The sequence below is a fragment of the Ovis aries genome, chromosome 5, assembly GCF_016772045.2.
Source record: "Ovis aries strain OAR_USU_Benz2616 breed Rambouillet chromosome 5, ARS-UI_Ramb_v3.0, whole genome shotgun sequence".
Classification (NCBI taxonomy): Eukaryota; Metazoa; Chordata; class Mammalia; order Artiodactyla; family Bovidae; genus Ovis; species Ovis aries.
The window spans coordinates 60,408,831-60,424,756 of NC_056058.1; the positions used below are offsets into that span (position 1 = coordinate 60,408,831).

Below are 15,926 nucleotides of genomic sequence, written 5' to 3' on the forward strand. Positions count from 1 at the left end.
TTACCTTGTGTTGTTGGAAGTCAGAAGTCCTAAAATCAAGGTGCTGGCAGGGCTGTGTTTTGGAGGCTCTAGGAAGAATCTGCTTCCTTGCTGTTCTAGTTTCTAAAGGCTGCCTGTATTCCCTTGGCTTGTGACCCCTTCCTCCATCTTCAAAGCCAGTAGAGTAGCATCTTCTCCCTTCTTTGACTTTCCTGCTTCCCTCCTCTAAGAACATTTGTGATTACATTAGGCCCAACTGAGACAATCTAGGATAACCTCCGCTCATCAAGAGCTTTAACTTACATCTGCAAAGCCTCTTTTGCCGTCTAAGGTAACATATCCACAGGCTGTGGAAATTAGGACCTAGACATCTTTGCGGACCATCATTCTGCATACTCCACCATACATCCTGGTTTTCTTGAAACAGTCCCACTATATGCCTGGTGTGAATACAGCTCCTTTCATTCTCACAAGTATCTCCACCTGAACAAAAAAATCAAACAAACACAAAACTTATCCAGCGGTTCCCAATCTCTTTTATACCATACACATGTGGAAAATGCTAACATTTTATACACTGTCAGGATAAAAGAATTGCTCATGACTACAGGTAACTGTCTCAGAAGTTCCAGCCACCTGGTTGCCCCCGGAGGAAAAGTACCAATATCAGTATCCCTACATTTATGGTACCTCACTGACCAATGCACACCCCACGAAAGCAATATAATATGTTTTAAAGTCTGTTCTTTGGATGTGTGTAGGGAACAAGGTATAAGGAAGGTTGGGAAGTGCCTGCAAATGAGACTCTCAACCAGGGCTGAACATTCTTGCAAATGAGATGTTCTGCCCAGTGTAGGGAACTAGGTATAAGAAAGGTTGAGAAGTGCTTGCAAACGAGACTCTCAACTAGGGCTGAACATTCTTGCAAATGAGATGTTCAGCTAAGAATCCTCTGTTTGTTCCCGTGGGAAAAGAACATTTCTTGCACACAAGGATTTCTCTGATTCCTCAAAAGGAACAGACCTAGGGACAAAATGGATTCTAAGTTGATAAAGAAGTTCCCCAAAACAAAGTCTTAGCTGCAGTAAATAAGTTAAGGTAAAGGTTATCTTGCCCTGCGCCTGCGCACTGTATAGTCACTAAATCATAGTGCTTGGCAACTTGCCCTGTAGATTGTTGTGCAAAGGATATAAAATAAAGCAGCTGTAAGAAGCAAAGAGTTAAAGTAAAAAGATTCAAACCACTCTGCAGTGTTGGTGTTTCATTCCGTCGCCAGCAGATGTGCTCCTGTAAGAGCAGCATTTGATTCCAAGGAGTGTACACGGGTCCTCATACACATGCACTGACAATGCTCCTGTCACTGCAATCCTGCCTGCAGGTCAGCTTAGGATGACAGACAATTGGTATTTTTCACATATGCCCTCTGGTTCTGTGCCCCTGCAGAATTTCCCATCCCTTGAGCATTCTCCTATACATCAGAGTGTTGTATTGATGGTAGAGTGGTCCTACTGGATTCTCTGGATGGGCTTTTGGACACTTTGCAAAATTTTTCTTTGGGTCTGCGGAATGCATAAATCTCTTAACTTTGTAACACATTTTTTCCCCTCTAAACATACTTCATTTACCACAAAGACACTAGTGATAAAATTTACCATCATTACTCCCTTTCTAATGATCAAAAGTCACAGAGCCTGGCTCAGAGGCACAATAGAGTGTGTTGATATAGCACCAGGACTTTTCCTAGTATCTGAGTTGCTGTTTGTTCCCACAGTGAGGTCCTTGCTTTAAAGGCTGCTCTTCATTTCAACCGTGTTGCTAATTTACTAAATGGAATGCACTCTCCTTTGTCATATGCATGTTACATCTTGATGTGTTTGGCTGTTTTTAATTTCTCATTTCTATAGCAATTTCTGATTTCCATAGCAATTTCTGATTTCCATTTCGAAACTAAGAATTTTTAAGTTAACTTTTCGGCACTTGTGCCACTGAATGAATTCTCAAATTATACTGTTATGGCTTATAGAATATTTTAATTACACTAACAATAGATGTTTATACTATGGCTAGTAAATAACTCAATTCGCCCACAGAAGTTCCATATGAACAAAGGCATTTAATCTCTGGCTTCTGACAAAATTGGGCAGACACTTCTGTGTTCCAGCCAAAGTGCAGCACAGTTTACAGTTAACTCTTTTGAACATCAGTTGTGCTATTATGGGATACCCTGTGAAACTTTAAATTTGAGTGGGATTCTAAGTACCCTTGGAGAAGGCAATGGCACTTCACTCCAGTACTCTTGCCTGGAAACGCCCATGGACGGAGGAGCCTGATGGGCTGCAGTCCATGGAGTCACTAAGAGTTGGACACAACTGAGCGACTTCACTTTCACTTTTCACTTTCATGCACTGGAGGAGGAAATAGCAACCCACTCCAGTGTTCTTGCCTGGAGAATCCCAGGGACGGGGGAGCCTGGTGGGCTGCCATCTGTGGGGTCACACAGAGTCGGACATGATTGACAACAATGTGACTAAGCACCCTGAATTCTGCCTATGAAGTAGAACTTTAACATTTTTATACCACACCATCTTAAATTCATGTAATCCAGATATGTATACAGAGACTGCGCTGTGCACCCCGGGTGTTTTTCCTCCTTAACCACATATGCTCATTCTACTTGTGCTATTTGGTAACCTCTGCATGATGTGGGACCAAGGGCTTGGAAGCAAGAGCCAAGAAACACATGATATGTGTGACTCTGGGAATACTGCCCCTTATCTCTAGGCCTCCACTGAGAATGACAGGTTGGGCTCACTGACCCAATGAGGGCTTTCCAGCTCTGATAATCTAGAGTTAAAGGAAGCTCCCAGGAAGAATCTCTCATTCTCTTTATGTCTAGTGGTATAAGAAAGAAGAAAAAGGAAACAAAGCAGAAAGAAAAGAAACAACTACAAGAAAAAAACAGAAGGAGCAGAAACATGTTGATAAAAGAAGAGGAAAAAAGCAAAAAGATCCCTCAATTCAGAAAGTGTGAGTATGGACTTCATTTATTAATAAGTAGGTTTCAACCCATGATATTTTTTAAGAACACCAGCTGTGGAGTTATGCAGAGCTTGTCTCCTGGCTTCAACACTCAGATTCTTGTGTGACTTTGGGCATAGTTTTTCTGTCTTCTTGCCTCAGTTTGACCTATTAAGTGGAATTAAAAATAGTGATCTCATAAGATTTTAGGTGGGGAGTAAATCAGTTGTAAAGCACACGGCAAGCACCCAGGGCATCTGAGATCTTACTATCAATACCATCACTTTCCTGGGGTCACTCTGAGACACTGGGGAAAGGAATTCTTCTTCCTTTAAGGTGTCTGTAAGTCGCTCTGCCCTTTCCCATCCTCATGAGGCCAAACAACTCCAATTCCTGACTGAAAAACCTAAAGAGGCAAAGAAAGCATATTATCCTCATGCTAACCAAGTCTGAGGAGGACAGTGAGAAAAATAAGAATCACTTCTTGTGTCGGTGGGCTGATCTACAGTGTGCCAAATGCTCTGACGCCCATCAGACCCTTTCTGGCTGATAGATGAGGAGGCAGAGGCTCAGGGAGGTTAAGCCCCAAGAGGTAATGTCACCTGCCCAGAGCTACAGAAGGTCGAGAGGCTATATCTCAACAGTTTTGACATTAATAGCCTGCTCAGTTTCTCCAAGGAGGAACATGCAAGCCTGCATGTTCTCAGCCCTTCAGTGACATTCTCCACTCTCCTGCTTCATTAACTTTGGGTGCTGCTGAGTGGTGGGTGTGGTGAGATGATTAAGTATGTGGTCGCTGGAATTCTGGCTTCAGTCCTGATTAGCCATGTGAACATGAGTGAGTGTTTTTAATCTTTCTAAAGTCTACTTTTGGACTTGTGGACACAGTAGGGGAAGGAAAGAGTGGAGCGAACAGAGTAAGTAGCATCGACATATATACACTACCATGGGTGAGGCAGATAGCTGATGAGAAGCTGCTATATAACATAGGGAGGCCAGCCTGGTGCTCTGTGATGACTTTGAGGGGTTGGATGCAGGGAGGGGAGGGAGGCTCAAGAGAGAGGTGATATATGTATAATTGTGGCTGATTTGTGTTGTCGTACAGCAGAAACCAATACAACATTATAAAGCAACTTTCCTCCATTTAAAAAATAAAATAAATAAAGTCTACCTTTCCTCATCAGTAAAATGGGGATGATGCCTTATGCCTATAATGAGAAGCTGAGATACGGCTTCTTGAGCAAGTGATTTACTGAGGGAGTATTCTCAGGAAAGGAGAAGGCAATGGCAACCCACTCCAGTGTTCTTGCCTGGAGAATCCCAGGGATGGTGGAGCCTGGTGGGCTGTCGTCTATGGGGTTGCACAGAGTCGGACACGACTGAAGTGACTTAGCAGCAGCAGCAGCATTCTCAGAAGGGATGAGAGGGAAGCAGAAGTGAAGAAAAAGGGAAAGGCTAAGTGAGGATGCGGTCTCAGCTGGAGACTCGCTTCAGCCGGATCCCACGGGGAATGCTGGAGCACAACTTGCATCACTGAGCTGGTCCCACCTAAAGGTCAGGGGACTGACCTTTGGATCCCATTCCCCTTAAGTAATTGGCTGTGAGTGGCACTTTCCCCATCTGTCATAGAGTGTAAAGGAAATGGATTGGGGACTCAAGGAGTCTTGGAAGGAGAGATGGAGAGATAAGGGGAAACTGGGCAGGACTCATAAGACACACACAATCTCACCATTTTCCTTATTTTTTCCTGTAGGGATATAACTGGAATTTGCTTCAAAATAATTTAGGGTACAGGGGCATTGGGTGTGGTGGTGTTTGGTTGGGATACAGATAAATAATACTGGCCAAGAACTCCCTCCAGAGTTGGGTTCACTCCCAGCACCCAGTCACATCTGCTCTTTTGAGCACCATCAGTGGTTATCCTTTTGGGGGGAGGGGGCTGTTCTGGGTCTTTTTTGTTTTGCATTGGCTTCTCTAGCTGCGGTGGGTGGGGATTACTCTTCATTGCAGGGCACAGGCTCTAGGTATGTGGGCTTCGGTAGCTGCAGCTCACAGGCTTAGTTGCCCCGCAGCATGTGGGATCCTCCTGAACCAGGGATCGAACCCATGTCCCCTACATTGGCAGTGGGACTCTCAGCCACTAGAGAAGTCCCCATCAGTGGTTATTCTTTACTAGATACAATGGTCTGTTTTCAGTCCTCTTTCTACGTGACCAAGCAGTAGCATTTGACATGGCAGTCCTTCCCCTCCTAGAACAACTTTCTTCAGCTGGCTTCCAGGACAACACCACTCCTGGTTTTCCTCCTAGCTCAATGACCATGCCTTCATGGTCACTTTTGCTCACTCATAATCATCTTTCTGTCCTCCCCTATACTTGATTTTTGGGTTTTCTCTCATCTTTATTTGCACTCACTTCCTTGATGATCTCATCTAGTCTCTCTGCTTAACTACCATTAATTTGCTGACAATGGTGACATTTTTATCTATAGGCTGGATCTCTCTCCTCTCCACAATAATTCCAATGCCTACCTAACCTTTTCCCCTGGATGGCTAATAGGGGCTTCACACACAACAATCTCTAATTCCTCCCCACTCAAACCTATTCCTGCCATTGTTTTTCTAATCTAGTTAAAAGCAATTCTCTTTCCTGTTGCTCAGACCATTGTCTCCTCTGGCTCATATTCCACTTCCAGTCCATCAACATAGCCAACCTATTATAAAAATGTTTTCAGAAACTGACCACATTCACCTCTGTCCCTCTTGTCAAGTCATCACAATCTTATTCTTACTGCAAACTGCCTCCCAACAGATCTCTCTGTTTGTGTCTTTGCCAATATCAACCCAACAGACAAAGCATCCTTTTAAAACCCAAGTCAGATCATGGCGCTCCTCTGCTGAAACTCCTCAAATCTCTTCCCATCTCATTCACACACACACACACACCCCTGTTGCTCTGACCTAATCTTCTCTTTCACTAACTCTCTCTGCTCCAGCCACAGTGACCTCGTTGTCATTCTTCAAACAGGTGAGGCACACTCCCACCCCAGGGCCATATACTATTCCCTCTGCCCAGAATGCTCTCCCTAAAAGAAGTCCACATGGCCTGTTTCTTCACCTATCTCAGGTCTTTGTTTACATTTTGCCTTCTCAGTGAGACCTTTCTTGACTATTTTAAAAGGTTGTAGGGACTTCCCTGGTGGTCTAGTAGTTAAGACTCCAAGCTTCCACTGCAGAAGGCACAGGTTCGATCTTTGGTAGAGAAACTTAGTAAGATCCCATGTGCTGCGAGGCACAGTCATAAATAAATAAATAAAAATAAAGAGGTTGCAATCCTTCCTTCTGCCTCTAAACTCCCTCTTCCACTTTCCACTCTCCATAGCAGGTACACCTGCTGACTTGATATGTATCTTACTTAGCTGAATGTGTGCATGTGCTCAGTTGCTCAGTCATGTCCGAATCTTTTGTGGCCCCAATGGACTACAGTCCACCAGGCTCCTCCATCCACGGGATTTCCCTGGCAAGAATACTGGAGTGGCTTGCCATTTCTTTCTCCAGGGGATCTTCCCAACCCAGAGATGGAATCCTGAGATTGCATTGGAGGGATATTCTTTACTGCTGAGCCACCAGGAAAGTCTTTATATTTAAAGATAAATATTTACTGATAAGAAAATTAACATTTTCTCATCCTTACTTTCTTACTATTCGATTTGATTCTTGATTTCTCTAACTGTATTTAAATTTCCAAATTTTTACTTAAATAAAATTTTTAAAATATACAGTGTATAGTTTTTCTCAGAGTATTCTTTTTTGAATATTTATTTATTTGTTTTTGGTTGTCCTGGGTCTTAAGTGCTGTGTGCAGGCTTTCTCTCACTATGGCAAAAGCAGGCTACTCTCCAGTTTCAGTGTGCATTCTTCTCATTGGGGTGGCTTCTCTTCTGTGGAGCACGGGCTCTAAGGCATGCAGGCATCAGTAGTTGTGGTGCATGGGCTTACCTGCCCCATGACATGTGGAATTTTCCTAGATCAGGAAGATTCTATCCTCTGCACTGGCACATGGACGCTTAACCACTGGACCACCAAGGAAGTCCAGAATATTCTTTTTTAAAACACATTGTGGTTTTTTTATTTTTACTTTTTAAAAAATTTATTTATTTTAATTGGAGGCTAATTACTTTACAACAATGTGGTGGTTTTTGCCAATGTGAATGTATGGCAAAAACCACCACAATATTCTTTCTGTTGTCCTCATCTTCTTTACCTTCCCCATCCAAACGAGGTTAAGGAGAGTTTTTTGTTGTTAGTTTTGCTCAACTGTCCATGCATGTTGTTTCAGACGAAAGGGATATAGCTGTGCAACTCTGAGTGAGCTTTTCACTTTTATGATGTTTTTTACTGATGCTTTCCTAAGATCTAGCCCCATCCCCAACCCCTGTCAGTCCCTTCACTCCTGAGTTTCTTTTCCTTTCTCCTACAATTTCTGTCTAGTCTCAGATGCTTTACATGCCCTTACATGTATCTTGGTATCTGTGGATTCTGTTTCTCTTCTGGTTTTGTTGAAAAAGAATTTGAAAAGTTTTTTTCCTGTTTGCTTTTAAAATAGTTTGTAAGAGTCAAAACAGCTATTTACACATCCATTTGCATTGGAAATCTTTATTTTTTGAGTAAACAGTGGGACCAGGGGTAGACATTTGTATAGATTGGGGAAAAGTTACCTGGCAAAGATAAGAGTTATCTGGCAAAGATATAGAGATATGCTGTTGTGTGCTAGTTTTTCTCTTTCTTTCATTTTATTTTTGGTTGCACTCAGTCTTCTTTGTGGCACACAGGCTCTTCCTTGCTAACCACAGGCTTTCTCTATTTGCACTGAGAGGGGGCTACCCTCTAGCTGTGGTGCATGTGTTTTTCATTGTAATGGCTTCTCTTGTTGCAAAGCAGGGGCTTTAGGAAGTGCAGGCTCAGTAGTTGTGACTCACGGGCTTAGCTGCCTGAAACATGTGGGATCTTAATCCCTGGTCCAGGGATCAAACCCATATCCCTTGCATTGGCAGGTGGATTCTTATCCGTTGGACACCATGGAAGTCTCTAATTTCTAATTAGGGCTTCATAATAATAAGGTTGGGCTTCCCAGGTGGCGCTAGTGGTAAAGAACCCGGCTGCCAAAGCAGGAGTTGTAAGTAATGTGGGTTTAACCCTTGGGGTCCGGAAGACTCTCTGGAGAAGGAAATGGCACCCCATTCCAGTATTCTTGCTAGAGAATTCCATTAACAGAGGAGCCTGGTGGGCTACAGTCCACGGGGTCGCAAAGAGTCAGACACGACTGAAGTGACTTAGCATGCACGCAATGATAAGGTTGGGTTTCTCTGGTGGCTCAGTTGTTAAAGAATGTGCTTGCAATGCACAGGTAGGAGACCCAGCTTCGATCCCTGATTTGGGAAGATCCCTTGGAGAAGGAAAGGGCAACACGTTCCAGTATTCTTGCCTAGGCAATCCCATGGACAGAGGAGACTGGCAGGCTGCAGTCCATGGGGTCACAAAAGTTGGACAGACTCAGTGACCAAACTACCTTCAATGATAAGGTTGATAGAGTCCTAACAGTATCTGAAAACTGTGCAGCCTTTTTTTAAGAGTCTCTCTAATAACAGTATAGCAGGGCTTCCCTGGTGGCTCAGAGGTTAAAGCGTCTGCCTGCAATGCAGGAGACCCAGGTTCAATCCCTGGGTCGGGAAGATCCCCTGGAGAAGGAAATGGTAACCCACTCCAGTATTCTTGCCTGGAGAATCCCATGGACGGAGAAGCCTGGGAGGTTACAGTCTACAGGGTCGCAAAGAGTCGGACATGACTGAGCAACTTCACTTTCAGTCATCATGGGAGGAAGAATCTTAGCTACACTAAAGGACTCCCAGGTGTACATGGGGAAGGCAAATTTCCACTTGCTTCAGTAATTCCAATAAGTTCTGTCTTTCTGGGTAAAACATTAGGAGGAGCCATAGAATAAATAAAATTTGAGGCCTGGAGGTGACCTAAAAGAGGCATTCTGGACTTGGGCTCAGCAGCATTTCAAGCATAGCTCCTGGCACTGAGCAGTCAATGAACTGGGGAGTTCTACCAGGGATGGGATGAACTCATTCATCCTCTTATTTTGACTGGGCATGAATCTACATTCTTCTCTTTTTCCCTGGTGAAATGAACCAACCAGAGTAGATTTTTAAAAACATATAAATAGGTTATAGAACAAATAAAGATTTTGAACATATATATATAAAGTAGTATATGTTTATGAAATAATTTAAACAATGCAAACAGTGAAGAGTAAAAACTTAAGCAAAACCGTAAGTACTAGTATTCATGATTCTAAATTTTAACACCACGATCTGTACATGCCTATATATAGATATTTCTATAAATACATAGCATAGTGTTTAGAAAACAACAGTAACATGATGGTAACTGTAAATCTTTGGAGAGGAGAGCGAATTTGGGAGAAGAATTTTCACTGTTTACAGAGTCACATATTGTCAAACATTTTTAATAAGAACATGTTACTGTATTACTTGTTTTTGCTGACTGTATAGAGTGTCTCCATCTTTGACTGCAAAGAATATAATCAATCTGATTTCAGTATTGACCATCTGGTGATGTCCATGTGTAGAGTCCTCTCTTGTGTGGTTGGAAGAGGTGTTTGCTATGACCAGTGCATTCTCTAGGCAAAACTCTGTTAGCCTTTGCCCTGCTTCATTTTGTATTCAAAGGCCAAACTTGCCTGGTTCTTGAGGTATCTCTTGACTTCCTACTTTTGCATTCCAGTCCCCTATAATGGGGCTTCCCTGGTGGCTCATATGGTAAAGAATTTGCCTGCAATGCAGGAGACCCAGGTTCAATCCCTGGGTTGAGAAGATCCTGTGGAGAAGGAAACAGCAACCCACTCCAGTATTCTTGCCTGGAAAATCCCTTGGACAGGGGAGCCTGGTGGGCTACAGTCCATACGGTCACAAAGAGTTGGACACACCTAAGCGAATAACACTTTCTCTTTCTTCATGATGAAAAGGACATCTTTTTTGGTGTTAGTTCTAGAAGGTCCTGTAGGTCTTCAAAGAATCATTCAACTTCAGTTTCTTTTACATCAGTGGTTGGATTACTGTGATGCTGAATGGTTTGCCTTGGAAAGGAGCCAAGATCATTCTGTCCTTTTTGAGACTGCACCCAACTACTGCATTTTGGACTCTTTTGTTGACCCTATGACTATGAGAGTTATTCCATTTCTTTTAGGGAATTCTTGCCCACAGTAGTAGATATAATGGTCATCTGAATTAAATTTGCCCATTCCCATCCATTTTAGTTCACTACTTCCAAAAATGTCAGTGTTCACTCTTGCCATCTCCTGTTTGACCACTTCTAACTTACCTTGATTCATGGACTTAATATTCCAGGTTCCTATGCAATATTGTTTTTTACAGCTTCAGACTTTACTTTCATCACCAATCACATCCACAACTGGACTTTTTTTTTTTTTCTTCACTTTGGCTCTCTCTCTTTATTGTTTCTGGAGTTTCTTCATTGTTTCTCCACTCTTCTCCAGCAGTTCATCTCCCAGGGTCCTAACTTTCTGCCTTTTCCTTGTGTTCATGGGACTCTTGAGGCAAGAATACTGAAGTGGTTTGCCATTCCCTCTTCCAGTGGCCCAGACTAGCACGGACATGCCCTCAGCCACTCCACACAACTGGACAACATGCCCAGCACCCTGGTCATCCCACTGCTCATCGTTGTTGAGCCTGTAAACCTTCACTGGCCACCAGGTGGCCTTTGCCAGGCAAAGGCCTTGCTGGAATCCACGGGAAAGGGGTGTGGGGAAGCCTGGAGTCGAGGTTGGAGGCAGCCAGGAGCGGAGGGCTTCTCGGCCCAGCTGCTGCTGGCCGCCGTGGGCTCCTTTGGCTGTCTGCATGGCCGGCTGCCGGCCAGGCTCTGGTCCCCGCTCTGGTCTCCGCCTTTCCTCTCCTCTGGCTCCTCGGCTTTATTGTCCAGGCCCAGGAAGCCCAGCCACCGAGAGAGGGGTGAGCAGTGCTTCCCAGCCTTTCATGGTTCTGCCACAGGAATTTGGGGGCTCCCGCCTCCGCCACAGTCTCTGTGAAGCTGCTTCCTTGCCATAAGTCCCCTCCTCAGGCCCTACCACTCTACTTATAATTTTTACTGAATATTTTAACAGCTTTATTGTGGTATAATTTACATACAATAAACTGCACAAATTTAAAGTGTATAACTTGATAACCTTCAACATGTATATTCACCAGTGACACTATTACCACAGTCGAGATAATGAACGTATATGTCACCTGAGAAGTTTCCTTATGTCCCTTTATAATCACTTTCTTCTCTCCTGACCTCAACAACCATTCCCAGGCAACCACTGATGTGTTTTCTGTCAGTGTAGATTATTTTAAAATTTCTAGATTATATAAATACAATGTTTTTTTCTGACTTTTTTCAATATAATTAAGATTTATCCATTTTGTAGCTGTATCAATAATTTGTGGGTTTGTTTCTCTGAGTAGTTAATCTTTTTAAAGTTAAATCTTTAACTTTTTAAGTTAAATTAAAAATTTTTTAATCTTTAAATTTTTAAAGACTTTTTTTAAAGTAAAAGAGAAGCGTAGATAAGACATACACCTCAAACATACTGAAAAGTTGTCATTCAAAAATGTTACTTAAATTTTTAAAATAGAAAGAATTGGCCTTACCTCAGAGTCCCACTTCCGGTCGCCACCACATACGTTTGGTGGAAGTTTTAAAATATGACTAAAGTTTTGAAAAGATGTATTATTTCTCACTCATAAAAGCAACATATGATCATTGAAACGTCTTAAAGAAAGTCCAGCGGGTGGAAAACTGAGCCACCTTCCACAAGCCCACACCTCAGGTGACTGCGCTCTGCGACGCTGGGCTCGCGGCTGGTGCCCAGATGTCCGACGCCGGGCTCAGTCCCAGCTCCCAGAGAACCGTTGTTCCCGCAGTTTCAGCTCCCCGTCGCCAGGTGGTGCTGCGAAGCCGAGCCCACTAGAGGGGAGGCGTAGCCGCGCGAGGGAGCACGTGACCCGCGCCTAGGTTTGAGCGCCTGGGTCACGTGACGGGCCCGGAAGCGGCTGCTTGGGCAGCGGAGGGTGGGGATGGCTAGGGCTTCGAGCTGAGGCAGGAACTGGTGGACTGGTGGGCTGCTGCACCGAAGTGGGAGCCAGAGCTGGAGTCGGAACCCGAGCGGTAAGTCTGGGGCTGGCGGCGGGTGGTCGCCTTCTGCTGGACCCAAGTCGCCTTCCTCCGGGTTCAGCAGATGCTCCGGGTCTGGCGCCGACCGGCCTGGGCTGCGAGTCCTGGTCTCCTCGGCTCTCCGGTGGCAGCTGCGGTGCGTTGTGGGCTCCCCTCCAGGATGAGAGGTGTTCTTCGCGCTGTCTCCTTTGACCTCCCCATCCTTTTTGACAGGTGTGGGAATAGGTCCAGAGATGGGAAGGATCACCGAAACGACTAGCTAGGGCTTCTGCTGCGCTTCCTACAATGGTCCAGACATCGTGGGGAGGTGACCCGGCAGTTGCGGGAGCCCTGCTGGGAGATGGCTGATAGCCGGTCTTTGGGTCATAGGATGCCGGAACTACCAGGACTCTGGGAAATTACCTTTTGCAATCACTTTCTAGAGCTGTTGAGGAAATCGAGGTCCAAGAAAAAGTAGGGGTTGCCTAAGGTCATCCGGTGAGTTAGTCGCAGCCTTGCGACTAGAATCCAAGTCTCCGTGAACCCCAGCGGCTCTTTGCTTTTCACCAGACTGCCTCCTGCAGAAAATTTGACAGGTTGGAAAAAAAAAAAACCAACAACACCCTTTTCCTACGTTCGTTCTTATCCCCTTTTCAGCTTTGCATTCTCAATTGCCGCTAGATCGGCTTGGCTCTGGGTGTGGTTCCCTCATTCACTGTTCCCCGATTTTTCTGCAAACTCATCATTCTGTAGGTTTTGTTTTTAAGCATTCTGCAATTTTGTGTAAGTCATCCCAAAATATGAAATACGAAGCAGAGTATGATGCTCTTGGGAGGGTAGGCGGCGCCCAGCTGAGGTTATGGAGAATGCTAGCATTAACTTGAAGAATGTCAAGACCTTTGCTTTGTTTTTAATGTAGCTTGTCAGATTTGAGGAATGCTGGTTATTCCGATGAATGTTTTGCAGTAATTTGAGGCTTGCTGAAAGAAGATAGCTTGGTATAATGGAAAGAACTGAGATTGGGAAATTAGGAGATTTTGTTCTAGTTCTGACACTTGCTTTGCAACCCGGGATGACTTTCATCCTTACTTGGGTTTAGGTTTCCCAGTCTGTACAGTGATGGGGTGGAATCCCTAAGGTCTCCTTCTGCTCTGACATTGTCTGTATCTCAGTCTGTTTTCTAACCAGAGAGATCCTACCTCCCCCCTCCATTTGTTTCTTAATACAGTTGTCCAGGAAGCAGTTTCCCTACTTGTTTGTAGCTTGCCATGAAATCCACCTCCTTTTTTCTTACTGTTTATATTATATCTAAGCTAAATGCTGACAGCTGAAAATGATTTTAACTTTTATTATTTTAAGTATGATCAAGGGCCTCTTTGATTCTTGTTGAGAGCCTATTTTACAGTAATTAACATGATTATATGTTTAGAATGTGGTTTTTTAAAAGGTGTTCTTGAAGTCAAGAGGACACCAAAGGCTTAATCATTTGCTCTGAGTTTGAGACTGAGGTTGAGGCCTTATGCAACAGAGCCTTCTCTGATGATGATATTAAGTCCCTCTCTCTTTGTTTTCTGATTGTGCCATTTATAATTGTCTGTTCTTGAGTCCTTGTTTTGCCTTTGAAGCATGTATCTGTTCATTTGGCCTCATCCCTGTGGCAGCTTGAAGCGCTCAGAACTTTGTCTATTTTAAAGGCAGTATAAGGAGGCGGATTCCATTTCTTTTGTAGTGTTCCAGATTCGACAGCTGGGACCAGTGGATGGAAATACCATAATGGAAGTGGTTTTTGGGTGAGAATGCTGTTGCTGCTGCTAAGTTGCTTCAGTTGTGTCCGACCCTGTGCAACTCCATAGACGGCAGCCCACCAGGTTTCTCAGTCCCTGGGATTCTCCAGGCAAGAACACTGGAGTGGGTTGCCATTTCCTTCTCCAATACATGCATGCATGCTAAGTCACTTCAGTCGTGTCTGACTCTGTGTGACCCCCGTGGACAGCAGCCCACCAGGCTCCTCTGTCCACGGGATTCTCCAGGCAAGAATACTGGAGTGGGTTTCCATTTCCTTCCCCGTTGGGTGAGAATAAGAACTTTGAAAGAAGTGCTGCTCTAGCAGGTTGCAACACGGAGTATGCCAGTCCCTATCACTAGAGGTCATTGTCACTGGGCAGTTACTTTTGGGAATGTGGTAGGCAGAGGATCAGACTAGATAAAATTTTTAAGTTTTCTCCTAACTGAGGTGATGTGAAATTCTAGGACTGGACTTGTTAGCAGGTGGGATGTGAGTTAGAGATAGTGGAGCAGCGGGTCCACTTTTGTGCATGCTTTATTTTTCTCTTTGCTTAGATAACAATTCTCCTGTTAAATGCTTCTGCTTTTTCTTTTTCTTTTCCCCCTCTCTCTCCTCCCTTCCCCACCGAGTGTCTCAGTTCTTTAAGTTCTTGATACCTCTTCCAGGATCAGATGCTGAGGAGACATTACTGTTAATGATATATTCCTTCTTTCCACCCTGACTTGGAGTGAGATCCTAGAACTGGGCTGAGTGAGTGGACTTTGGTTTCTACTTTTGTTGACTCGTCCTCATAATTTCTTCCAGAAGTATGTGACTACCCCCCTAAGTCCTAGGCTGGCATTTCTCTTTTTCCCAAAGAGGAAGTTCACATTGAGTCTTAACTCAGATCTTGGAGGAATCTTGTACCTCCTTCCTTTGGCCAGGCCTAACTAGGTCTGAGCACACAAAGCTAGCTTCTATTTAATGAGTGTGTGGGGTCCATTGGATAGGACATTCTGCATATACTGAAAAGAGTAAGCTCCTGATACTATATTTGGTGCTATCTCTGCTCTTTTCTCCCAGACATTTCTCTTGGAATCCTTGACACCCAGGACCAGTTCTCAATGATGCTATGTAGTAGGAAGGATTCCTCTGTGCTTCCCTTTTCTGTGAAGTTCAGCATTCTGTCTCCATGGGTTACTGGGATGCTCTCAGCAGATAGATGATTGTTTCTGAGGTGAGGACCTGGCTCAGCTCTCCAGAGTGAAAGGATGGAGGAAGTCCTGTGGCACTTTATTTGTGTAGTGACTCCCTGCCTTGAACTTCCTTCTCTCTAGTAATAACATAGTTGCTACCATTAATAAGGGTCCATTATGCACCAAGCAGCATATTTAACCTCTTTTTCTTCTACATTTGTAACAATATTGTGATGTAAGTGTTATTAATAACATTTTTCAGATGAGGAAAGTAAGACAAAGGGAGATTAAGGTCACATAACTAGGCTCTGAACTCATGTACTTTTTGTTATGTGGGATTCCGCCTGTAGACTTAATCCTGCCCGAGTTCTGTTCCCAGGGAGATTTTAGGAAGAGTAGGTGGTGTGTTAGAAAGAACACTGGGCTAGGAATCTGGTATGCTGGGTTCTGATCCCAAACTGTTAACCAGCTGAGGCTTAGGTGTTCTCATCTATAACTGGGAAGCTGGAGCTTGGTCACCTGTCAGTCATGCCTGGTGCTAATGTTTAGAGATTTTTATGATGGTGAGTAAAAGTCAGTTTGCTCATTCAGCTGCTGCTGTGCAGAGCCTGCTGAGGTCAGCAGCTGTTTCGTGGCTGCCCATGCACCACACTGTCAGGCAGGAGTCTCAAGTCAGGGGAAGTGATTCTGTGGTAGATCAGATGGAGTACTATCCCATGTCCTCGAAAACA

General features: G+C 44.1%; 2 protein-coding genes and 1 non-coding gene across 10 annotated transcripts in view; 2 read left to right on the forward strand and 1 right to left on the reverse strand.

Moving 5' to 3' along the window:
- SLC36A2 (solute carrier family 36 member 2) overlaps nt 1-11,962 on the reverse strand; it is a 75,904-nt gene extending 63,942 nt beyond the window's left edge. The window contains exon 1 of the mRNA XM_027970428.3: nt 11,733-11,962. The gene's annotated coding sequence lies outside the window, so the exon portion shown is untranslated. The remainder of the gene's footprint in view (nt 1-11,732) is intronic.
- Nucleotides 8,655-8,726, forward strand: TRNAC-GCA (transfer RNA cysteine (anticodon GCA)). Its single transcript has one exon. It is a non-coding gene; the product is annotated as a tRNA-Cys (tRNA).
- Nucleotides 11,963-12,126: 164 nt separating the features above from the next.
- SLC36A1 (solute carrier family 36 member 1) overlaps nt 12,127-15,926 on the forward strand; it is a 166,679-nt gene continuing 162,879 nt past the window's right edge. For all 8 annotated transcript variants that reach the window (XR_009600704.1, XM_060415934.1, XM_027970431.2 and 5 more), the window contains exon 1: nt 12,127-12,249. The gene's annotated coding sequence lies outside the window, so the exon portion shown is untranslated. The remainder of the gene's footprint in view (nt 12,250-15,926) is intronic.